Source organism: Triticum urartu, chromosome 7, assembly GCF_003073215.2.
Source record: "Triticum urartu cultivar G1812 chromosome 7, Tu2.1, whole genome shotgun sequence".
NCBI classification, from domain to species: Eukaryota; Viridiplantae; Streptophyta; class Magnoliopsida; order Poales; family Poaceae; genus Triticum; species Triticum urartu.
The window spans coordinates 128585785-128606034 of record NC_053028.1 but is presented as its reverse complement, the minus strand read 5'-3'; positions in this window follow the sequence as shown (position 1 = coordinate 128606034).

Here is a 20250-nt window from a genome sequence, read left to right as displayed (position 1 = left end):
AGTGGTGTGGACAGGAGAAAGGGAACAAATGCAGATGACTGCGGCTATGGCCAGCGCAATAGTTTATATAGCAATGGTGGGCGGGCGGAGGGACGGACGTGTGGCGCTGGAGTGGCCGCCTCGGCAACCGCGTATCATTAATGTGGGCGGCAGATGGACGGACGGACGACACTTGTGTCGTTTGAAGGCGGAGCAATCGCCTGTACCGGGAAGCGGGGCGGGTGGCGCTGACTGTTTCGGGTGGAAAGCGCGCGCGGGCGAGGAGATGACTTTACTTGGAGAGGATGACAATGGGGACCCACCAGGTCCATAGCCTACGTACGCAAGTGTCTCCTTATTATATATATGTATAAAACTATACTCCCTCCATCTAGGTGAATAAGTCGTATTAGAAGGTGCATCACGACCTAGGTGCAAGCAGATTGGTGAAAAAGAAGAATATTTCTCTCTTCTAAACACAACATTTAATCACAGCAGTTAAGAGGATGCCTTATTAGATACCCATGCAGGCCATCGTAATTCATAGCATGCAAAGCGCTTTTATTTCTTGCCTAATAACTGCATGGACGTGCTGCATGCATTGGTCCTTGCCCGAGCAAAAAAAGGGAGGAAAGGGGTTTCCACGGGAAACAACGAGGCAGAGGTGGAAGCGCTCGCTGGAGTTATTTATTTTGCTTCCCCTGGTTTCCTGACATCACGGCCCACACCATTGTCAACCTATGTAGTACTAGTCAATAAACGAGAGAAGTGCACAAGAAGCGGCCGACAGCTGGGACCAAGCAGCTCGAGCAGTATTTGTGTTTTTGAGGTGTGAGCACTGCAGAGTTTTTCGATGTTTAGTCTAGATATTAATTTTTCTCCTCTGAACAACAACGAAAACATCGCTGCAGGTATTAACTGGGCGGGCTGTGGCCCGTCTAGCCCAGGCCATATATCCAGTCCAAATATTAATTTTTTTCAAGTTGAAAATGGCTAGCCCAGCTATACTTTTTTTAGGAATACCCAGGCAAGGTCAAGTTGTTATTCTCCGCCCCGCCAGGCTGCAAATCTTTCCTAGGAGGGATGCATTAGGCTTAACAAGAAAATGGGCTTTAAGAAATAATAAATGGGATGTAATTATAAAAACTGGCCAGTAACTATAAAAAAATACACCAAACACGTGATTACTTTATAAAATATTATTTTTGGATATTGAAAATTTTAATTTCATTAATTGTTGCGAGCGCAATGTTTTGTTGAATTTTTATGTAATATAAATTTATATTAAAATTGTATTTAATCTGACTAGAAATTTTGGGATAAAAATACTACGGATCCCATCAAAATGTGGGAAATTTTATTGAATTCTGTTTTAAACGGTTGGTTGAAATGGGCTGTACTTTTAACAAACTGTAAATGGGCTGTAGTAAATTCCATTAGAATTCAAAAATGGGCTACACATTCTTACAAATCTCAAATGGGCTATAAGTTCTCTGCCACACACTTCTGGCCTTACTAAGTTGACGCGTCCCCTAAAAAAACAGAGTTAACGCTTATGCAAGGCTTTGTCAACTTATAGTCAACACACGGTTCTAGCAGCAGTGGCCGTTGGATGTCCATCCAACGGATGCCGTGCTTCTTCTTCAATCTCGGATATTCTAGCTTCACCCGCCCAAAAAATGATTCCTGCCCCTGACATCTGGGGCACACCGTTTCGGAAGCTGACCTGTGGGCCTACTAAGTTGACGTACCAAGGGCTTTGTCAACTTAATCAATATAAACGATTCTAGCTGCAGTGACCGTACGATGTCCATCCAACGGCCGTAGTGCTTCTTCAACCTCTGGTCTTCTTGCTCTAGCCGCCCAAAGTAGCGCCGGTTGTGCCGCCTGCTCCTACCTCCCGTGGCCGGCTGTGCTGCCGTGGAGGCCTCGCCGCCCCTACTATTCCCACCGCTGGCCAGGCCCTGTGGCGACGACAGCCTCACACCGCAGCCGAACGAGTGAACCCTCATACTCCTCTCCGCATGGGCATCCACTGCCACGTCACCGGCTCCGCGTCGTCCCCTTCCTAGGCCTCACCGTCGTCCACCGCCCTGGTGCTCTCGGCGCGGCGTGGTCAACGTGGAAGGAACGACTTCCATCGGACGTGGACTGTACATGGAGAGGCTGACAGCTGGGTCCACAGCGGCAGCAAGGAAGTGCCTCCTTATTACGCGGAAAATAATGATTCCTCCACATGACAGCAGGGACCCACCGGATGGGCCACCAGTATTTTGCGAAAAAATCGTTTCCCCTTGACTGCTGGGACCCACCGGACAGGCCACCGTATTTCGCAAAAAAAGTTCCCCCCGCTGTCAGCTTGGACCCACCGGAAGTGCCTCCTTATTACGCACAAAAAATGAATACTCCCCTGGCTAGCTGGGACCCATCTTGCTGGGAGGCTGACTTGTGGGCCTACTAAGTTGACGAGGACGAAGGGCTTTGTCAACTTAGTCAATATGAACGATTCTAGCTCCAGTGACCGTACGATGTCCATCCAACGGCCGTAGTGCTTCTTCAACCTATGGTCTTCTTGCTCCAGCCGCCCAAAGCAGCGCCGGTCGTGCCGCATGCTCCTGCCTCCCGTGGCCGGCTGTGCTGCCGCAGAGGCCTCACCGCCCCCTACTATTCCCACTGCTGGCCAGGCCCTGCGGCGACGGCAGCCTCACACCGCAGCCGAACCAGTGAACCCTCGTAGTCCTCTCTGCGCGGGCTTCCACTACCGTGTCGTCCCCTTCCTAGGCCTCGCCGTCGTCCACCGCCGTGGTGCTCTCCGCGCGGCGTGGTCAACGTGACTTCCATCGGAAGAGTACTGTACGTGGAGAGCCTGACAGCTGGGTCACGGCCACAACACAGTTTTTTTGTGATTTGCCAAGTAAGTCGCTTTGTCAGGCCTGTTGGGTTGCAAATCTTTCAAGACAAGGAGAGCTTTCATTCGGCTGGCCGAGAAAATGGCCCATCAGTAATGAGAAATGGGCTGTACATTTTTAAAACACATCAAACCGACAATTAGTTTCAAATATCTTTTTTTTCATTTCAAAATTTTAAATTACATTAATTTTTATGCGTGGAGAATTTGTTGGATTTTATATTGATATACATTTATTTTTAAAATCAGTTTGAATGTGAGTCGAAATTTCGGGATTAAAAACAGTTCGGACCGCACCGAAATATGCAAAATTTCGTATAATTTTTTAACCGTTGCCACAATATGGGCTGTAATGCTAACAAAAAGAACATGGGCTCCAAAAAAAACCTTAAGAATTAGCAAACGGGCTGTAAATTATTAGAAATAATGGTAGATGGGCTGTATGCTGTTTTCCACAGATTTGAGGCTTTCCTAAAAAAAGGTTGATGCACAAGCACTGACTGTTGGATGTCCATCCAACGGCCGTCGTGCTTCTTCAATCTCTGCTCTTCCTTCTCCAGCCGCTGAAACAAGGGCCGGTGGGACTACCTGCTCCCTCCTCCTCGCGACCGGCTGTGCTTCCGCGCAGGCCTCACCGCCCGACCGTACTCCCATCGCTAGCCTAGCCATCCCTCTACTCACCCACACCCGCTGTTATTCTCCGGCGACGGCAGACGAACCAGTAAACCCTCGTACAATCGTACTCCCCTCCGCGTGGGAAACAACTGCCGAGTCTTCCCTGCCTCCGTGTTGTCCCCTTTCTAGGCCTCGCCGTCGTCCACCGCCCTGGTGCTCTCAGCACGGCGTGGTCAACGTGGTCAAGGAACGACTTCCATCGGACGTGGACTGTACGTGGAGAGGCTGACAGCTGGGGTCCACGTCCGCAGCAAGGAAGTGCCTCCTTATTACGTGGAAAATAATGATTCCTCCACCTGACAGCTGTGACCCATCGAACGGGCCACTGTATTTCGTGAAAAAACGTTTTCCCTTGACTGCTGGGACCCACCAGCTACATCTTCGCACGCAAGGAAGTGCGTCCGAAAAAAAAAATGATTCGCCCCCTGACTGCTGGGACCTACCAGCTACATCTTCACAGGCAAGGAAGTGTCTGACAGTCGGGACCCACCTGGTCGAAGCATACGTAGCGCTGTCATTTTGGTCGCGAACGTGTACGTACATATATACTGGTCGATGTAGAGGCGCGCACGTGTCGTAGTAGAGGCGCGCACGTGTCGTAGTAGAAGCGCACACGTAGTATGTACACGTACGTACATCGGCCAGGGTGCAAGAAAGAAAATACAGCCACGTATGTGTACATACGGGCGGGGTCTCGATCGCCTACTCGCGCATACGTACGGCCAGGGCTCGTGTACATTGCTGGGTCGGAACGGAGAAACAGCGTCGTCGTCGTGTTCATGGGGAGGCAACGGAATGCGTCGTGTTCATCGGGAGGGCTTGGACGGAACAGGCGATGGAAACGAGGCCTGGCGTACCGCAGAACGGAGGAAACGACCTTGTGTTCGATCGGCCACGTTTAAACGGGATCCTGTACCGCAAAACAGAGGAAATAGACCTCCTACGGTCGAAACGGGGGTCCTGTTGATCGGGAGGGGTGTGGCGTACCGCAAAACGGACGAAGCGGACTTGTATTGGAGCGCTACGGTCGAAATGGGGGTCCTGTTCATTGGGAGGGGGTGTGGCGTACCGCAAAACGGGACTCCACGGGATACTGTTCATCTCCACCGTCGACCCCCTCCAGCCTCCACGAGCTACTGTTCATCCATCGTCGACCTCCTCCAGCCTCCACCTGCGACTGTTCATCCACGGGCTCCTGTTCATCCAGCCTCCACCGCGCGCTACTCCACCGGCTATTGTTCAACTAGCCCTCTCCACGGTTCAACCACCCCTCCACGGGCTACTGTTCATCCTGCCCTCCACTGTCTACTGTTCATCCTGCCCTTCACGGGGTGGTCCTGTTCATCCAGCCCTCCACGGGGTCCTGTTCATCCAGCCCCAACCGGCTCGATCGATCGGGGTCCTGTTCATCCGGAGGCAACACCATGGGGTCCTGTTCATCCACCCCCACCGGGAACTGTTCATCCACCCCCCCCGCAACGCTCACTGTTCATCTAGAGGCAGCATCGATCGGCTTCAGGTAGCAGCAGTAGCGAAGGAATCGCTCGATCGGGTTCAGTTAACAGCCATCGATCGATCGCTCGGGTTCAGTAACGCGTAGCCTGCAGTGCAATCGCTCGGGTTCAGTTAGAGCCCAACGCCTCGCTCGGGTTCAGTTAGAGCCAATGCCTCGCACACACGCGCGTACGTGTACGAGAGAAACGCGCATCGCTCGGCCCCCGACCTCCCACCGTAACCGGGAACTCCCCGAAATTTTCCTCCCCCTCGCTTCTACCATGGTTTTTTCCATCATGGACGGCCCAAAGAATGTCATGCAGCTGCGTCTCCGGCCCGCCCAGGACGAAAAGCCCATTTTCTGTCATGATTTTTTGTCATAGAAGTAGGAGCCCACCACATCTATGATGATACCGGGTTTTGTCACAATTACCGTCATAGAAGTGTCATATGTATGATATAATTTTTTTTCGTTCGGCCCAAAATGTCATGGATGTGTCTTTTTTTGTAGTGGTGCCTTAGCAATGGATGGCATCGACGCGGAGGAGACCGCCGATTACCGCCATGTTTGGTACGTAGGTTTGTCCTACTACCGCCGTGTTTGGGACTAGAGGCATTTGGTTTACACCGAGACTTTTGAACACTCAGATTTGTTGGGTCGCGAAGGCGAATCGCCCTTAAATATTTTGCGACCGACATTGCAAAGAAATACCCCAATTATGTATTCAGTGCCTTAGCAATTTGCAACCGAGATTACAAAGAATCCCCGCAATTCTGTATTTAGTGCCTTAGCAATGGATGGCATCGACGTGGAGGAGGCCGCCGACTACCGCCATGTCTGGGACCTAGTTCAACAAGAGTTGCAACAAGTTAAAGCGCAACAAGATGAGATAACTGATGGGCTTCAGAAAGCCAATGAGCATGTTTAACAGCCGTTGTCCGAATCCAAAAGGCATCATATTGAGGAACTTTAGAAAGCCAATGAGCATAGTAAGAATGTTGAGCAACAGCTCTCGGAATCCAAAAAGTGTCACATTGAAGAACTTGAAAAAGCATATTAGCATGGTGTACCAAATTTGAGTTGATTCCAAGGAAGTCGAAAAAATCACTTGCCTACAAAAATTGGTTTAAGTGAGACCAAACGGTCCTTCCCTAAGCTTGTGAGTTTTTGACCATCTCTAAACTATCCCAAATTTGTCTCACGTGGTGGCATGTAGGTCATAGAAAGGATTATCAGAGAATTGCCCTCTGTTGTGTTGGTGGCCCACATGTGACTTGCCACAGTACATGTCCATGAACTTTCATCTGAGTGCGCTTGATGTTTTTGCCCTCCTCGTTCAGGAACACGAGGCTTTCGGGTCCAGCGAGTGCTTGCCACAGTACATGCCCATGAGAGCTGAATCATGACGTCATGCTTTCGTCTCCTAGCTACTTTCAACATCCTGCTACCACCTGCACCTCTAGTATTCAGGTTGAGCGAGTGCTTGCAACAACACATGCCGATGATGAGCTGCATCATGATCGCAACAAGTTGAGGTCACTGATGAGCTTCAGAAAGCCAATGAGCATGTTCAACAACAGCTGTCCGAATTCAAATCCTATCTCGTAAAGCCAATGATCATAGTAAGAATGTTGAGCATCAGCTCTCGGAATCCAAAAATCATCACATTGAAGAACTTCAGAAAGCATATTAGCATGGTGTACAAAATTTGAGTTGATTCCGAGGAAGTCGAAAAAATCACTTGCCTACAAAAACTGGTCGACGTGGAGGAGGCCACCGACTACCACCGACAGTACATGTCCATGATGAGCTGCATCATGACGTTGCGCTTTCATCTCCTAGCTACTTTCAACATCCTACTGCCACATGCACAAGAGCAATGTTGTTGCTGAGATATGTTCTCTGATCTTTCTGCACGTGAATAAACCAGACCCAATTGTTCATGGAGATCTTATAAATGCGAACAGTAGCGGCTCGACGCAGAGGAGGCCGCCTACTACCGTAGTGTCTGGAGCAGGAGCGACTCGACACAGAGGAGGCCGCCGACTACCACCGTGTCTGGAGCAGGAGCGGATCGACGCAGAGGAGGCCGCCGACTACCGCGTCTCTGGTACGTAGGTTTGTCCGACTACCGCCGTGTTAGGGACCAGAGGCATTTGGTTTACATCGAGACATTTGAACATTGAGATTTGTTGGGTCGCAGAGGCGAATTGCCCTTAAATCTTTTGCGACCGAGATTGTAAAGAAATCCCCCAATTATGTATTCATTGCCTTAACAATTTGCAACCAAGATTGGAATGAAATCGCCCAATTCTGTATTCAGTGCCTTAGCAATGGATGGCATCGACGCGAAGGAGGCCGCCAACTACCGCCGTATCTGGGACCTAGGCCAATGAGCATGTTCAACAACAGCTGTCTGAATCCAAAAGGCATCATATTGAGGAACCTCAGAAAGCTAATGAGCATAGTAAGAATGTTGAGCATCAGCTGTCGGAATCCAAAAAGCGTCACATTGAAGAACTTCAGAAAGCATATTAGCATGGTGTACAAAATTTGCGTTGATTCCGAGGAAGTCAAAAAAATCACTTGCCTACAAAAACTGGTCGACGCATAGGATGCCGCAGACTACCACCTAATACGTCTCCGTCGTATCTATAATTTTGATTGTTCCATGCCAATATTCTACAACTTTCTTATACTTTTGGCAACTTTTTATACTATTTTTGGGACTAACATATTGATCCAGTGCCCAGTGTCGGTTCATGTTTGTTGCATGTTTTTTGTTTCGCAGAATATCCATATAAAACGGAGTCCAAACGGGATAAAAACTAACGGAGATTTTTTGGAACATATATGATTTTTGGGAAGAAAAATCCACGCGAGACGATGCCCGAGGGGGCCACGAGGCAGGGGATCCGCCCTAGGGGGCAGGCGCGCCCCTGACCCTCGTGGCCACCCCGTAAGGCGGTTGATGCCCTTCTTTCTCCGCAAGAAAGATAATATCCGGATAGAGATCGTGTTAAAATTTCAGCCCAATCGGAGTTACGGATCTCCGGGAATATAAAAAACGGTGAAAGGGTAGAATCTGAGAACGCAGAAACAGAGAGACACAGAGAGACAGATCCAATCTCGGAGGGGCTCTCGCCCCTCCCACGCCATGGAGGCCATGGATCAGAGAGGAAACCCTTCTCCCATCTAGGGAGGAGGTCAAGGAAGAATAAGAAGGAGGGGGGGCTCTCTCCCCCTCGCTTCCGGTGGCATCAGAGTGCCACCGGGGGCCATCATCATCACCGCAATCTTCACCAACAACTTCACCGCCATCATCACCAACTCTTCCCCCCTCTATGCAGCGGTGTAACCTCTCTCTTACCCGCTGTAATGTCTACTTAAACATGGTGCTCAACGCTATATATTATTTCCCAATGATGTATGGCTATCCTATGATGTTTGAGTAGATCCGTTTTGTCCTAATGGTTATTTGATGATCGTGATTGGTTTGAGTTGCATGTTTTATTATTGGTGTTGTCCTATGGTGTTCTCCGTGTCGCGCAAGCATGAGGGATCCCTGCTGTAGGGTGTTGCAATACGTTCATGATTCGCTTATAGTGGGTTGCGTGAGTGACTGAAACACAAACCCGAGTAAGGGGGTTGTTGCGTATGGGATAAAGAGGACTTGATGCTTTAATGCTATGGTTGGGTTTTACCTTAATGATATTTAGTAGTTGCGGATGCTTGCTAGAGTTCCAATCATAAGTGCATATGATCCAAGTAGAGAAAGTATGTTAGCTTATGCCTCTCCCTCATATAAAATTGCAATAATGATTACCAGTCTAGTTATCGATTGCCTAGGGACAAATAACTTTCTCGTAACAAAAAGCTCTTTACTAAAACTAACTTACTTGTGTCTTTACCTAAACAGCCCCTACCTTTTATTTACGTGCTCTTTATATTCTTGCAAACCTATCCAACAACACCTACAAAGTACTTCTAGTTTCATACTTGTTCTAGGTAAAGCGAACATCAAGCGTGCGTAGAGTTGTATCGGTGGTCGATAGAACTTGAGGGAATATTTGTTCTGCCTTTAGCTCCTCATTGGGTTCGACACTCTTACTTATCGAAAACGGTTGCGATCCCCTATGCTTGTGGGTTATCACCACCGACAGTACATGTCCATGATGAGCTGCATCATGATGTCGAACTTTCATCTCCTAGTACTTTCAACATCCTACTGCCACCTGCATGAGAAGAAAAATCCACGGAGATTTTTTTTGGAATATATATGATTTTTGGGAAGAAAAATCCACGCGAGACGATGCCCGAGGGGGCCACGAGGCAGGGGGCGCGCCCCTGACCCTCGTGGCCACCCCGTAAGGAGGTTGATGCCCTTCTTTTGTCGGGTTTCGTAGTAATTTCAAAAAATTTCCTACACACACGCAAGATCATGGTGATGCATAGCAATGAGAGGGGGAGTATGATCTACATACCTAGTAGATCGACAATGGAAGCGTTTGGTTGATGTAGTCGTACGTCTCCACGATCCAACCGATCAAGCACCGAAACTATGGCACCTCTGAGTTCTAGCACACGTTCAGCTCGATGACGATCCCCGGACTCTGATCCAGCAAAGTGTCGGGGAAGAGTTCCGTCACCATGACGGCATGGTGAAGATCTTGACGTACTACTGCTGCAGGGCTTCGCCTAAGCACCGCTACAATATTATCGAGGACTATGGTGGCTGGGGGCGCCGCACACGGCTAAGGAATAGATCACGTGGATCAACTTGTGTGTCTCTGGGGTGCCCCTGCCTCCGTATATAAAGGACTAAAGGGGGAGGCAGCCGGCCAAGGAGGGCGCGCCAGGAGAGTCCTACTCCCTCTGGGAGTACGATTCCCCCCCCCCCAATCCTAGTTGGAATAGGATTCGCGGAGGGGGGGTAAGAGAGAGAGGGGCCGGCCCCCTCTCCTTGTCCTATTCGGACCATGGGAGGGGAGGGGCGCACGGCCCATGTAGGGCTGCCTCTTCTCTTTTCCACTAAGGCCCATCATGGCCCATTTAGCTCCCGGGGGTTCCGGTAACCTCCCGGTACTCCGGTAAAATCCCATTTCACCCGGAACACTTCCGGTATCCAAACATAGGCTTCCAATATATCAATCTTTATGTCTCGACCATTTCGAGACTCCTCGTCATGTCCGTGATCACATCCGGGACTCCGAACAAACTTCGGTACATCAAAATGTATAAACTCATAATATAACTGTCATCGTAACCTTAAGCGTGCGGACCCTACGGGTTCGTGAACAATGTAGACATGACCGAGACATGTCTCTGGTCAATAACCAATAGCGGAACCTGGATGCTCATATTGGCTCCTACATATTCTACGAAGATCTTTATCGGTCAGACCGCATAACAACATACGTTGTTCCCTTTGTCATCGGTATGTTACTTGCCCGAGATTCGATCGTCGATATTCCAAATACCTAGTTCAATCTCGTTACCGGCAAGTATCTTTATTCGTTCTATAATACATCATCCCGCAACTAACTCATTGGTTGCAGTGGTTGCAAGGCTTAAGTGATGTGCATTACCGAGAGGGCCCAGAGATACCTCTCCGACAATCGGAGTGACAAATCCTAATCTCGAAATACGCCAACCCAACATGTACCTTTGGAGACACCTGTAGAGCTCCTTTATAATCACCCAGTTACGTTGTGACGTTTGGTAGCACACAAAGTGTTCCTCTGGTAAACGGGAGTTGCATAATCTCATAGTCATAGGAACATGTATAAGTCATGAAGAAAGCAATAGCAACATACTAAACGATCGGGTGCTAAGCTAGTGGAATGGGTCATGTCAATCAGATCATTCACTTAATGATGTGATCCCGTTAATCAAATAACAACTACTTGTTTATGGTTAGGAAACATAACCATCTTTGATTAACGAGCTAGTCAAGTAGAGGCATACTAGTGACACTTTATTTGTCTATGTATTCACACATGTATTATGGTTCCAGTTAATACAATTCTAGCATGAATAATAAACATTTATCATGATATAAGGAAATAAATAACTTTATTATTGCCTCTAGGGTATATTTCCTTCAAGTAGAGGCAATTGCTAACATGATTCGGACAGACTTAAGCATCGCTACGGGTGAGAAGGTCTCATCGTAGTCAATCCCTTGAACTTGCCGAAAACCTTTTGCAACAAGTCGAGCTTTGTAGACAGTAATATTACCGTCAGCGTCAGTCTTCTTCTTGAAGATCCATTTATTCTCAATTGCTTGCCGATCATCGGGCAAGTCAACCAAAGTCCATACTTTGTTCTCATACATGGATCCCATCTCAGATTTCATGGCTTCAAGCCACTTTGCGGAATCTGGGCTCACCATCGCTTCTTCATAGTTCGTAGGTTCGTCATGGTCAAGTAGCATGACCTCCAGAACAGGATTACCGTACCACTCTGGTGCGGATCTCACTTTGGTTTACCTACGAGATTCGGTAGTAACTTGATCTGAAGTTACATGATCATCATCATTAGCTTCCTCACTAACTGGTGTAGGTGTCACAGAAACAGTTTTCTGTGATGCACTACTTTCCAATAAGGGAGCAGGTACAGTTACCTCGTCAAGTTCTACTTTCCTCCCACTCACTTCTTTCGAGAGAAACTCCTTCTCCAGAAAGTTTCTGAATTTAGCAACAAAAGTCTTGCCTTCGGATCTGTGATAGAAGGTGTATCCAATAGTCTCCTTTGGATATCCTATGAAGACACATTTCTCCGATTTGGGTTCGAGCTTATCAGGTTGAAGCTTTTTCACATAAGCATCGCAGCCCCAAACTTTCAGAAATGACAACTTTGGTTTCTTGCCAAACCATAGTTCATAAGGCGTCGTCTCAACGGATTTTGATGGTGCCCTATTTAACGTGAATGCGGCCGTCTCTAGAGCGTATCCCCAAAACGGTAGCGGTAAATCAGTAAGAGACATCATAGATCGTACCATATCCAGTAAAGTACGATTACGACGTTCGGACACACCATTACGCTGTGGTGTTTCGGGTGGCGTGAGTTGCGAAACTATTCCACAATTTTTCAAATGTACACCAAACTCGTAACTCAAATATTCTCCTCCATGATCAGATCGTAGAAACTTTATTTTCTTGTTACGATGATTTTCAACTTCACTCTGAAATTCCTTGAACTTTTTCAAACGTTTCAGACTTATGTTTCATTAAGTAGATATACCCATATCTGCTTAAATCATCTGTGAAGGTGAGAAAATAACGATATCCACCACGAGTCTCAATATTCATCGGACCACATACATCTGTATGTATGATTTCCAACAAATATGTTGCTCTCTCCATAGTACCGGAGAACGGCGTTTTAGTCATCTTGCCCATGAGGCACGGTTCGCAAGTACCAAGTGATTCATAATCAAGTGGTTCCAAAAGTCCATCAGAATGGAGTTTCTTCATGCGCTTTATACCGATATGACCTAAACGGCAGTGCCACAAATAAGTTGCACTATCATTATCAACTCTGTATCTTTTGGCTTCAACATTATGAATATGTGTATTACTACTATCAAGATTTAACAAGAATAGACCACTCTTCAAGGGTGCATGACCATAAAAGATATTACTCATATAAATAGAACAACCATTATTCTCTGATTTAAATGAATAACCGTCTCGCATCAAACAAGATCCAGATATAATGTTCATGCTTAACGCTGGCACCAAATAACAATTATTTAGGTCTAATATTAATCCCGAAGGTAGATGTAGAGGTAGCGTGCCGACTGCGATCACATCGACTTTGGAACCGTTTCCCACGCGCATCGTCACTTTGTCCTTAGCCAATCTTCGCTTAATCCGTAGTCCCTGTTTCGAGTTGCAAATATTAGCAACAGAACCAGTATCAAATACCCAGGTGCTACTGCGAGAATTAGTAAGGTACACATCAATAACATGTATATCACATATACCTTTGTTCACCTTGCCATCCTTCTTATCCGCCAAATACTTGGGGCAGTTCCGCTTCCAGTGACCAGTCCGCTTGCAATAGAAGCACTCAGTTTCAGGCTTAGGTCTAGGTTTGGGTTTCTTCTCTTGAGTAGCAACTTGCTTGCCGTTCTTTTTGAAGTTCCCCTTCTTCTTCCTTTTGCCCTTTTTCTTGAAACTGGTGGTCTTGTTGACCATCAACACTTGATGCTCCTTCTTGATTTCTACCTCCGCAGCTTTCAGCATCGCGAAGAGCTCGGGAATAGTCTTATTCATCCCTTGCATATTATAGTTCATCACGAAGCTCTTGTAGCTTGGTGGCAGTGATTGGAGAATTCTGTCAATGACGCAGTCATCCGGAAGATTAACTCCCAACTGAATCAAGTGATTATTATACCCAGACATTTTGAGTATATGCTCACTGTCAGAACTGTTCTCCTCCATCTTGCAGCTATAGAACTTATTGGAGACTTCGTATCTCTCAATCCGGGCATTTGCTTGAAATATTAACTTCAACTCCTGGAACATCTCATATGCTCCATGACGTTCAAAACGTCGTTGAAGTACCGATTCTAAGCCGTAAAGCATGGCACACTGAACTATTGAGTAGTCATCAGCTTTGCTCTGCCAGACGTTCATAACATCCGGCGTTGCTCCTGCAGCAGGCCTGGCACCCAGCGGTGCTTCCAGGACGTAATTCTTCTGTGCAGCAATGAGGAAAATCCTCAAGTTACGGACCCAGTCCGTGTAATTGCTACCATCATCTTTCAACTTTGCTTTCTCAAGGAACGCATTAAAATTCAACGGAACAACAGCACGAGCCATCTATCTATAATCAAACATAAACAAGCAAGATACTAATCAGGTACTAAGTTTCATGATAAATTTAAGTTCAGTTAATTACCTAAAGAACTCCCACTTAGATAGACATCCCTCTAATCCTCTAAGTGATTACGTGATCCAAATCAACTAAACCATGTCCGATCATCACATGAGATGGAGTAGTTTCATTGGTGAACATTTTTATGTTGATCATATCTACTATATGATTCACGCTCGACCTTTCGGTCTCCGTGTTCCGAGGCCATATCTGTATATGCTTGGCTCGTCAAGTTTAACCTGAGTATTCCGCGTGTGCAACTGTTTTGCACCCGTTGTATTTGAACATAGAGCCTATCACACCCGATCATCACGTGGTGTCTCAGCACGAAGAACTTTCGCAACGGTGCATACTCAGGGAGAACACTACTTGATAATTTAGTGAGAGATCATCTTATAATGCTACCGTCAATCAAAGCAAGATAAGATGCATAAAAGATAAACATCACATGCAATCAATATAAGTGATATGATATGGCCATCATCATCTTGTGCTTGTGATCTCCATCTCCGAAGCACCATCGTGATCACCATCGTCACCGGCGCGACACCTTGATCTCCATCGTAGCATTGTTGTTGTCTCGCCGAGCTTGTGCTTCCACGACTATCGCTACCGCTTAGTGATAAAGTAAAGCATTACAACGCGATTGCATTGCATACAATAAAGCGACAATCATATGGCTCCTGCCAGTTGCCGATAACTCGGTTACAAAACATGATCATCTCATACAATAAAATTTAGCATCATGTCTTGACCATATCACATCACAACATGCCCTGCAAAAACAAGTTAGACGTCCTCTACTTTGTTGTTGCAAGTTTTTACGTGGCTGCTACGAGCTTAAGCAAGAACCAATCTTACCTACGCATCAAAACCACAACGATAGTTTGTCAAGTTGGTGCTGTTTTAACCTTCGCAAGGACCGGGCGTAGCCACACTCGATTCAACTAAAGTTGGAGAAACTGTCACCCGCAAGCCACCTATGTGCAAAGCACGCCGGGAGAACCGGTCTCGCGTAAGCGTACGCATAATGTCGGTCCAGGCCGCTTCGTCCAACAATACCGCCGAACCAAAGTATGACATGCTGGTAAGCAGTATGACTTATCGCCCACAACTCACTTGTGTTCTACTCGTGCATATAACATCAACATATAAAACCTAGGCTCTGATGCCACTGTCGGGTTTCGTAGTAATTTCAAAAAATTTCCTACGCACACGCAAGATCATGGTGATGCATAGCAACGAGAGGGGGAGTATGATCTACATACCTAGTAGATCGACAACGGAAGCGTTTGGTTGATGTAGTCGTACGTCTCCACGATCCGACCGATCAAGCACCGAAATTACGACACCTCCGAGTTCTAGCACACGTTCAGCTCGATGACGATCCCCGGACTCTGATCCAGCAAAGTGTCGGGGAAGAGTTCCGTCAGCACGACGGCGTGGTGACGATCTTGACGTACTACTGCTGCAGGGCTTCGCCTAAGCACCGCTACAATATTATCGAGGACTATGGTGGCTGGGGGCGCCGCACACGGCTAAGGAATAGATCACGTGGATCAACTTGTGTGTCTCTGGGGTGCCCCTGCCTCCGTATATAAAGGACTAAAGGGGGGAGGCGGCCGGCCAAGGAGGGCGCGCCAGGAGAGTCCTACTCCCTCTGGGAGTACGATTCCCCCCCAATCCTAGTTGGAATAGGATTCGCGGAGGGGGGGAAAAGAGAGAGAGGGTCCGGGCCCCTCTCCTTGTCCTATTCGGACCAAGGGAGGGGAGGGGCGCGCGGCCCATGTAGGGCTGCCTCTTCTCTTTTCCACTAAGGCCCATCATGGCCCATTTAGCTCCCGGGGGGTTCCGGTAACCTCCCGGTACTCCGGTAAAATCCCGATTTCACCCGGAACACTTCCGGTATCCAAACATAGGCTTTCAATATATCAATCTTTATGTCTCGACCATTTCGAGACTCCTCGTCATGTCCGTGATCACATCCGGGACTCCGAACAAACTTCGGTACATCAAAATGTATAAACTCATAATATAACTGTCATCGTAACCTTAAGCGTGTGGACCCTACGGGTTCGAGAACAATGTAGACATGACCGAGACACGTCTCTGGTCAATAACCGATAGCGGAACCTGGATGCTCATATTGGCTCCGACATATTCTACGAAGATCTTTATCGGTCAGACCGCATAACAACATACGTTGTTCCCTTTGTCATCGGTATGTTACTTGCCCGAGATTCGATCGTCGATATTCCAAATACCTAGTTCAATCTCGTTACCGGCAAGTCTCTTTACTCGTTCTGTAATACATCATCCCGCAACTAACTCATTGGTTGCAGTGCTTGCAAGGCTTAAGTGATGTGCATTACCGAGAGGGCCCAGAGATACCTCTCCGACAATCGGAGTGACAAATCCTAATCTCGAAATACGCCAACCCAACATGTACCTTTGGAGACACCTGTAGAGCTCCTTTATAATCACCCAGTTACGTTGTGACGTTTGGTAGCACACAAAGTGTTCCTCTGGTAAACGGGAGTTGCATAATCTCATAGTCATAGGAACATGTATAAGTCATGAAGAAAGCAATAGCAACATACTAAACGATCGGGTGCTAAGCTAGTGGAATGGGTCATGTCAATCAGATCATTCACTTAATGATGTGATCCCGTTAATCAAATAACAACTACTTGTTTATGGTTAGGAAACATAACCATCTTTGATTAACGAGCTAGTCAAGTAGAGGCATACTAGTGACACTTTGTTTGTCTATGTATTCACACATGTATTATGTTTCCGGTTAATACAATTCTAGCATGAATAATAAACATTTATCATGATATAAGGAAATAAATAATAACTTTATTATTGCCTCTAGGGCATATTTCCTTCATCTTTCTCCGCAAGAAAGCTAATATCCGGATAGATATCGTGTTAAAATTTCAGCCCAATCGAAGTTACGGATCTCCGGGAATATAAGAAACGGCGAAAGGGTAGAATCTGAGAACGCAGAAACAGAGAGAGACAGAGAGACAGATCCAATCTCGGAGGGGCTCTCGCCCCTCCCACGCCATGGAGGCCATGGACCAGAGGGGAAACGCCTCTCCCATCTAGGGAGGAGGTCAAGGAAGAAGAAGAAGGAGGGGGGCTCTCTCCCCCTCGCTTCCGGTGGCATCGGAGTGCCACCGGGGGCCATCATCATCACCGCAATCTTCACCAACAACTTCACCGCCATCATCACCAACTCTTCCCCCCTCTATGCAGTGGTGTAACCTCTCTCTTACCCGCTGTAATCTCTACTTAAACATGGTGCTCAACGCTATATATTATTTCCCAATGATGTATGGCTATCCTATGATGTTTGAGTAGATCCGTTTTGTCCTAAGGTTATTTGATGATCGCGATTGGTTTGAGTTGCATGTTTTATTATTGGTGCTGTCCTATGGTGCTCTCCATGTCGCACAAGCGTGAGGGATCCCCGCTGTAGTGTGTTTCAATACATTCCTGATTCGCTTATAGTGGGTTGCGTGAGTGACTGAAACACAAACCCGAGTAAGGGGGTTGTTGCGTATGGGATAAAGAGGACTTGATGCTTTAATGCTATGATTGGGTTTTACCTTAATGATCTTTAGTAGTTGCGGATGCTTGCTAGAGTTCCAATCATAAGTGCATATGATCCAAGTAGAGAAAGTATGTTAGCTTATGCCTCTCCCTCATATAAAATTGCAATAATGACTACTGGTCTAGTTATCGATTGCCTAGGGACAAATAACTTTATCGTAACAAAAAGCTCCTTACTAAAACTAACTTACTTGTGTCTTTACCTAAACAGCCCCTACCTTTTATTTACGTGCTCTTTATATTCTTACAAACCTATCCAACAACACCTACAAAGTACTTCTAGTTTCATACTTGTTCTAGGTAAAGCGAACATCAAGCATGCGTAGAGTTGTATCGGTGGTCGATAGAACTTGAGGGAATATTTGTTCTGCCTTTAGCTCCTCGTTGGGTTCGACACTCTTACTTATCGAAAACAGTTGCGATCCCCTATACTTGTGGGTTACCACCACCGACAGTACATGTCCATGATGAGCTGCATCGTGATGTCGAACTTTCATCTCCTAGTACTTTCAACATCCTACTGCCACCTGCATGAGAGCAACTCGTTGTTGAGATATGTTCTCTGATCTTTCTGCATGAGAACAAACCAGACCCCATTGTTCATGCAGATCTTATAAATGCAAACAGGAGCGGCTCGACGCGGAGGAGGCTGCCGACTACCGCAGTGTCTGGAGTAGGAGCGGCTCGACGTAGAGGAGGCCGCCGACTACCGCCGTGTCTGGAGCAGGAGCGGATCGACGCGGAGGAGGCCGCCAACTACCATCGTGTCTGGTACCTTGGTTTTTCCGACTATTGCTATGTTTGGGACCAGAGGCATTTGGTTTACATTGAGACTTTTGAACATTGAGATTTGTTGGGTCGTGGAGGTGAACTGCCCTTAAATCTTTTGTGACCAAGATTGTATTGAAATCCCCCAATTATGCATTCAGTGCCTTAGCAATTTGCAACCGAGATTGCAAAGAAATGTCTCAATTCTGTATTTAGTGCCTTAGCAATGGATGACATCGACGCGGAGGAGGCTGCCCACTACTACCGTATCTGGGACCTAGGCCAATGAGCATGTTCAACAACAGGTGTCCGAATTCAAAGGCGTCATATTGAGGAACTTCAGAAAGCCAATGCGCATAGTAAGAATGTTTAGCATCAGCTCTCGAAATCCAAAAAGTGTTGAAAAATTACGCCGGAGAACAAGTACGACTATGCCTGATGTCTACTACACAACCTTCTTCTTGTAGATGTTGTTGGGCCTCCAAGTGCAGAGGTTTGTAGGACAGTAGCAAATTTCCCTCAAGTGGATGACCTAAGGTTTATCAATCCGTAGGAGGCATAGGATGAAGATGGTCTCTCTCAAGCAACCCTGCAACCAAATAACAAAGATTCTCTTGTGTCCCCAACACACCCAATACAATGGTAAATTGTATAGGTGCACTAGTTCGGCGAAGAGATGGTGATACAAGTGGTATATGGATGATAGATAAAGGTTTTTGTAATCTGAAAATATAAAAACAGTTGGGGAACGTAGTAATTTCAAAAAATTTCCTACGCACACGCAAGATCATGGTGATGCATAGCAACGAGAGGGGAGTGTGTGATCTACGTACCCTTGTAGACCGACAGGGGAAGCGTTGTGACAACGCGGTTGATGTAGTCTACGTCTTCACGATCCGACCGATCCAAGCACCGTTACTCCGGCACCTCCGAGTTCTTGGCACACGTTCAGCTCGATGACGATTCCCGGGCTCCGATCCAGCAAAGCGTCGGGGAGGAGTTCCGTCAGCACGACGGCGTGGTGACGATCTTAATGTTCTACCGTCGCGGGGCTTCGCCTAAGCACCGCTACAATATGACCGAGGTGGAATATGGTGGAGGGGGGCACCGCACACGGCTAAGGAACGATCACGAAGATCAACTTGTGTGTCTAGAGGTGCCCCCCTGTCCCCGTATATAAAGGAGCAAGGGGGAGGGGGCGGCCGGCCTAGGAGGGGGCGCGCCAAGGGGAGTCCTACTCCCACCGGGAGTAGGACTCCTTCCTTCCTTGTTGGAGTAGGAGAAGGGGAAAGAGGGCGAGAGGAAGAAGGAAAAGGGGGCTGCGCCCCTTGTCCAATTCGGACCAGAGGGGGGGCGCAGGCCTCCTTCCTTTTGGCCTCTCTCCTCTATTCCCGTATGGCCCAATAAGGCCCATATACTCCCCGGCGAATTCCCGTAACTCTCCGGTACTCCGAAAAATACCCGAATCACTCGGAACCTTTCCGATGTCCGAATATTGTCGTCCAATATATCGATCTTTACGTCTCGACCATTTCGAGACTCCTCGTGATGTCCCCGATCTCATCCGGGACTCCGAACTCCTTCGGTACATCAAAACTCATAAACTCATAATATAACTGTCATCGAAACCTTAAGCGTGCGGACCCTACGGTTCGAGAACAATGTAGACATGACCGAGACACGTCTTCGGTCAATAACCAATAGCGGGACCTGGATGCCCATATTGGCTCCTACATATTCTACGAAGATCTTTATCGGTCAGACAGCATAACAACATACGTTGTTCCCTTTGTCATCGGTATGTTACTTGCCCGAGATTCGATCGTCGATATCTTAATACCTAGTTCAATCTCGTTACCGGCAAGTCTCTTTACTCGTTCCATAATACATCATCTCACAACTAACTCATTAGTTGTAA